The following is a 6,418-nucleotide window of genomic DNA, read 5'->3' on the forward strand; positions in this document are numbered from 1 at the left end:
GTAGTACATGGTCTGTTAAATAAACACTTTTTACCAATTTTCCAAGAAAATAATCTAAAACAAGAATAAGAAACCAAAAATGTATCTGCTGTATTTGCAGCAGACTGTCCTTGTAGAAGAGTGGGGAGGGGTGGTGGCAGGGCTGGTGAGGGGGGTGACAACGGGCCCTGTTTTCTGTAGGATATATTGAGGCACATAGCTTAAAAGTTTGTCATAAAAATTCACGGCTAAAGCAAAATTAAGAGAGAGTTCAGAATTTTACATTCTTCCCAAAGCTGACTTCTCAAATAGTCACACTGGATTAAATATTTCAAAGTAAGTCCTTAGTCACTGCGATCGTTGTTGTCATCATCAGATACACCATTTAAAGTAAACTTCAGTCACTGACTGCTAGGGTCTGATCTAGTGGGCTGGAGTGTGGCCATGTCCCCAGTAGGAAACAGGTCATAGCAGAAGTCACACATCCGCACAGGCTTAGAGAACTGGCCAGGAAGAAATCTCTTCAGAGCAGGGCCCACAGCCGACAAAACCACTCTTGGCGGCAGAGGTGTTGATTAACAGGAGTGAATTTTGCTTGGCTGACAACACAAACATAAAGTTTCCTCCGAGTCAGACACCAGACAGCAGCATGTTCATTACTGGGTGTCTTCCTATTTTTGGAGACTACATCTGTAACACATTTATGTGGTTTACCCATTCCAATTTCTCAGTGGCAGTGGCAGCATAGACTGCAAATCATATAGTTGGTGTCCTGATAAGCCATCCATTCCTTAAGTCTTCCTTCATCTTTGATGAAATCAGTAGTGACATTTTCCAGGGGAGTAATATGCTGTTTGTTGTATTTTTGCTTCTGGATGACAACATTGCCATATATTGCCCAAACTGCCTTGCTTTGGGCATTGGGTGTTTTTCTGCACAACTTAGTATTCCAATAATAACCTGTCTGGGTTGACCAACTGCTCTAAAAAGTTTTCTCCTACATTTACACGTTTAGTATTGGCTTCATTGTTTGCCAAATGATCCACTGTTTTGTTGATAGCACAGCTGGGTGTAGATAGCAACAGCAGTAGCCACTCAGGGTGTGTGCAGCGCATGCTCTAAGGTGACTCTTCAACCCTCTCACAGGGGTGTCTAACCTTTTGGCATCTCTGGGCCACACTAGAAGAAGAGTTGTCTTGGGCCACCAATTAAATACACAAACACTAATGAAAACTGATGAGTAAAAACAAGGTTTTAAGTAAATTCACAATTTTCTGTTGGGCTGCATTCGTAGTCGTCCTGGGCCACAGGTTGGACACAACCCCACTTCCGCCAGCTGGGCTGGCCTCCTCTGTGTGCACACACAGGTGGTTGGCACTTCTTAGTGTGATTATGGCAGAAGCATGTTCACAGTGCACAAATTGACCAAATCAACAAAGGTTGAGTCTTGAAATTAATGTTTGACCAAAGTCTACATTGAGGATTACCATCATAGGATACAAGCTTCTAAAATCCTTGGATAAGCTTTACTCAAACATTATAATTTTATTACCTCATTTGTATTTTAAAGATTTTTAAAAAGATTTTATTTATTTTTAGACACAGGGGAAGGGAGGGAGAAAGAGGGGGAGAGAAACATCAATGTGTGGTTGCCTCTCTCATGCCCCTTGCTGGGGACCTGGCCAGCAACCCAGGCATGTGCCCTGACTGGGAATCAAACCATTGACCTTTTGGTTCACAGGCTGGTGCTCAATCCACTGAGCTACACCAGCCAGGCTGTATTTTAAAGTTTTAATGTAGTTCAGAGTTTCTAGGCATTTCTAGGCATTACCTCATTTAACCGATACAACCAAATTGCTCATTAGGGATTATTTTCTGGATTTTCATAAATGAATGAGGACAGTCAAAAAATTACTGAATTACAGTGCTGAAACTAAAATCTACATCTGTTGGATTTCTAGCCCATATTTCCTTTACTGTGTCATGCTGTTTCCCAAAACACTGAAAAAACATTTCCTCAGTAAATGACAGTGGGCTTGGAGGTACCTGATCTAGTTCAACCTACTCAAGGGTTAAGTAACTTAAAGTCACAGAGAAAAAGCTGTGTGGGGACTAGAATACTATCTTCTTCATTCTTGCTATAGTGCTTCTGTGTCATGCTGTCACACATATGCTATTAGTTATACAGTCATAAAGACTTAATGAACATTTACTAGTTCCTGATAGGATTTTAGGAATGGATGTGGAAAATGATGCCATGATTTCAAACAAATCTGGGATTTGAATCCAACTCTAGCACTAATGGACAAAATACTTGATATTTTTTTAGTTTGTTTCCTTAATGTAGAATGCAGATAATATCTATGTGAAAGAGCTAGTGTGAGTGGATATTAAAGTAAATGTGACTGTGTATGTGAATTGATGAGATTGGGGTCTGCCACATAATAGGCATTCAGTAAATGGTGATTGGTTTTCTGATATTAGGCTTTTATTCCCCCCTTTTAATTGATTCTAGAGAGAGGGGGAGTGAGGGAGGGAGGGAGAGAGGGAGGGAGAGAAACACTGATGTGAGAGAGAAACATTGATCAGTTGCCTCTTAATGCACCCCCACTGGGGACCAGGAATCAAACTGGTAACCCTTTGCTTTGTGGGACAATGCCCAACCAAGCCACACTTGCCAGGGATAGGATATTTGGTTTTGCATCTTAATTGGCTTCAAAGAGTTCATTGTGGTTTTATGAATAGTATAACATCACAACTTACCTTTACAAGAAGGGAACTCAGCCTGTATTCCAGCTGTGGTCTGAAAGTCTGTTATTTTAAATGGAAAATAATTTTTTTCTCATGTAATTAACATAAAGTCATGCTAAAATTAATTATAAGGCTACAGTACATAAACTTTATACTGTATTTTATATACTATACACTACAGATATAAAGGATATAAAGCTTATATTTTCAAATGTCACTGCAACACCCAGAACAATTTCAACAATTGCTCATTGGAAGCCTCTGTACTCTTTCTTCCTCATGTTACCTGCCTTGGGTGGAATGTTCTCATGTTCTGGCTGGCAAATTCCTGATCATACCATAAACAGTGAGCTCAAACATCACCTGCTTTATCACACTATCCTCTATTTCTTCTGAACCTTACAGATGCCTTTATTATAGTACTTATTGAATCACATTGTAATTGTTATATATCTGTGTCTCCTTTGATTTTGGTAATGCCTTGTGGTCAGGGTCCATGTTTATTTCATCTTTCTGTTTAATCAACATTCCAACCCTGCACTGCTCTCACAAAATGTGCTGAGGTGGAAAGGCTAATGGCTGGACAGATGCTGCAGAATCCTGCTGGTAAAGATGCCCTTTCTTCATATTGGAAGCAAGTAGTTCTTTTTCTCTATGTCCTTGTAGAAGGACTGGGTATTTTGAGGTTTATGTAGATGGGGATTTCCTGCACCTGAAATAAAGGTAGCTCAGTAGTGACACGAAGAAGTGGTTTCTGTGATTTCTCCCAGTGATGTGTCTGAAGTATTTGGAGGAGAACATACAGAATCTGAGCTTTAAAATTTTTTTTTTATTTTTAGAGAGGAGAAGGGAGGGAGAAAAGGAGAGAAATATCAATGTGAGAGAGAAGCATTGATCAATTGCCTCTTGTATGTGTGCCCCAACCAAGGACTGAACCCAGGTACATGCTCTGACCAGGCATCGAACTGATGACCTTTCACTTTGTGGAACAATGCCCAGCCAACTGAGCCACACCGGTCAGAATCTGAGCTTCTTATATAAATAGGTATACAGGCGGGAGATTGGTAAGAGATCAAAAAGGTGTGCCATGTTACAGAAAGTGATTTTTACCCCTGAAGATGTAAGCGAAATACAAAGAAGAGGGCCCAGCAGAAAAATTACAAAGTGACGACTCAGGTCGTTGTCCTGAAATAGAGAAGCGATCCTTTCAGCCTGGTGACTCACCTGTAACTGGAGTCAATACTTCATAGAAAAGGCAGCAGCTTTAAGACACTTAACAGTAATATTATCCCTTTGCAGAAGTACCTTGCAAACTCGTAAGCTGGTCTGATGATCTCATATCGCCGGGCACAAGGATTAGTAGGCCTTGAAATGTCACCCTGTCCTATAACTTCTCATCTCCTCTCAAGATTGTGCTGGCAATTTCCCTTGGCAGCTTATCACACTGTGAGCACCAACAAAGTTTGCAGGCTTTCAAGACAGCAGAACACCCTTGGAGAATAAATGCCTCTGATGCTGGAGGTCACGGCACCCAGAAGGTAGTCAGAGGAAGCAGCTGATGATCTCTTTAGTGAGTTCTGCTATTCCTGTGGTATCCAGGCCCAAGTCCAAGGTTTGCTGGCAAGTGAACTGAAGCCATAATTCTGGTCTGAAGGATAGATCACACAGCTCAACTGTATACTCTCTTCAGCTTTAGGCCTACAAACCTTTTGGAAGAGCAGTCCGAACATTTGCAATCTGTACACAATTTACATTTGGAAGATAGGTGCGGTGTTTCAAGAGTAGCTTTTGAATTCCCGAAGCCACCCTACAAAAAACATATTGTAGGGATTCTGCTTATATAGTAACCTTGTCTGTGCCCTCTGGAGCAGAGGCTTCTAAAAGTATGCACAGATGCGTTTATGAGTTTAACTGTCTCTCTGTGAGAGGGAGGTCATCTCGAGAGTGCGTGCTATGTGGCAGCCGTATTTCCTGGGGAACACCCAGGTAGAGGTGCTCGTGACATGTTCTGACAACTGCCATGGTTGGATTCCCAGCTTAAGTGATCACATCTGGTCTTGGTTTACTGCCCTTTACAAAATTTTATTTATTTGAAAGGAAAAGTGGGGAAAACCTAATAAATGCTCCTCTGGGGCCCCTCCACAAGAACAAAGAGAAAATAATTACTTGCTCTCAACATGAAGCAAAGGGCATCTCTGCCAGCAGATTTCTGTAACATCTGTCTAGCCATCAACCTTTTCCATCTCACGGCATGTTTTTTTGAGGGGGAATTTATTACAGGGGCATTCATTTCCTTACTTTTTTAATCTTAAAATTAACAATCACATCCTTCCTGCCATTCTAAGTAGCCTAAAGAGAATCAGAAAAGAAGAAAATACAGTATTGCGGCCCTTTGAAAATATGCATTGGGCAAGGGTTTCTGAGGCATTATATCCTCTGCTTTCCATTTCATCTGTTTTTATTGATTTTTCAAAGATTGATAAGACTTCATTTTAAAAGCAGTGCTTGAGTAGGACATTTAAAGAAACATAAATGTCTAGCTTTGATTTTACCCTTCCTTGAGGCATTACATACAGGCACGCTCAGTGAGGTGCGGGTGTGGTCCCAGACCACTGTGGTGAAGTGAGTAGTAATGTTTTTGCTGATGGGAGGGTTTTGCCTTCAGTGTAGAAAGTGCGACATCTGTGAAGTGCAGTAAAACGAAGCACAATAAAATGAGGGTTTGCCTGTATCTTCCAAAGTCCCAAACCTCAGCAACTGGTTACTTCATCTCCCTCCACTTTCCTTCCCCATTCCATATGATTATAAAACTCAAAAGAATAATGCATTATGTCACATTCTAACATTGATTCAACAAATTTTATTTTTATTTTTTGATTTGATCTTTATTGTATATTTAAACAAATATTTTTAGATACTACGTGCCAGGTACTATGGTAGAATGATACAACAAACCTGACAACTAAAAGTTTAACTAGACTTGTTCATACTTATCTGCCCTGGTCACACCTGGGCACACCATGCTCCTGGGGAGATACTCCTAATGGGGCTCCCTCCTTCGACTGTCAAACACTACAATCCTGATATGTAGCTGCCTCTCCCTGCTGCAGTTGCTTAAATGAGGGAGGAGACTTAATCCAGAGGAAGATAGTCCAATGACTTGAAATTGTTGAGCTGTTTATTTTTTTATTTTTAACATTTTTATTGTATTTTTTTGCAATACCATTTAACCTCTTTATACCTCCCTCACCCCCTGCAACCATCACACTGTTGTCCATGCCCATGGGTCCTTTTTCCTTTTTGTTCGATCCCTCCACCTTTTTCTTTGTTTCTGAATTGAATTTATTGGGGTGACATTGGTTCGCAAAACCATGCAGGTTTCGTGTGCAGCTCAACAAAACATCATCTGCACACAGCATGGTGTGCCCGTCGCCCCCAGCAAAGTCTCTGTCCCCATTTTGCCCCCATTTGCCCACCTTCACCTTATGCCCACCCCCACCCCCTTTTCCCTCTGGCTGTCACCACACTGTAGTGTGTGTCTCTGTGTTATATATACTCTTTTTTTGCTTAATCCCTTCTTCTTTCATCCATCCCTCCTCCCCTCCTCCCCTCTGACAGCTGTTTTTATCAGACTTTTCTAATGTGAATTAGTGTCCAGGCTGAAGGGTGTACTCTCTACTTAAAGCGA

General features: G+C 41.1%; 1 pseudogene; it reads right to left on the reverse strand.

Annotated features, from left to right (window-relative positions):
• Positions 1 to 323: 323 nt before the first annotated feature.
• Positions 324 to 1,094, reverse strand: LOC123814487 (annotated as a pseudogene).
• Between the last annotated feature and the right edge of the window lie 5,324 nt (positions 1,095 to 6,418).

This window comes from Phyllostomus hastatus, unplaced genomic scaffold (genome assembly GCF_019186645.2).
Source record: "Phyllostomus hastatus isolate PE091 unplaced genomic scaffold, TTU_PhHast_1.1 phas_contig_1, whole genome shotgun sequence".
NCBI lineage: Eukaryota > Metazoa > Chordata > Mammalia > Chiroptera > Phyllostomidae > Phyllostomus > Phyllostomus hastatus.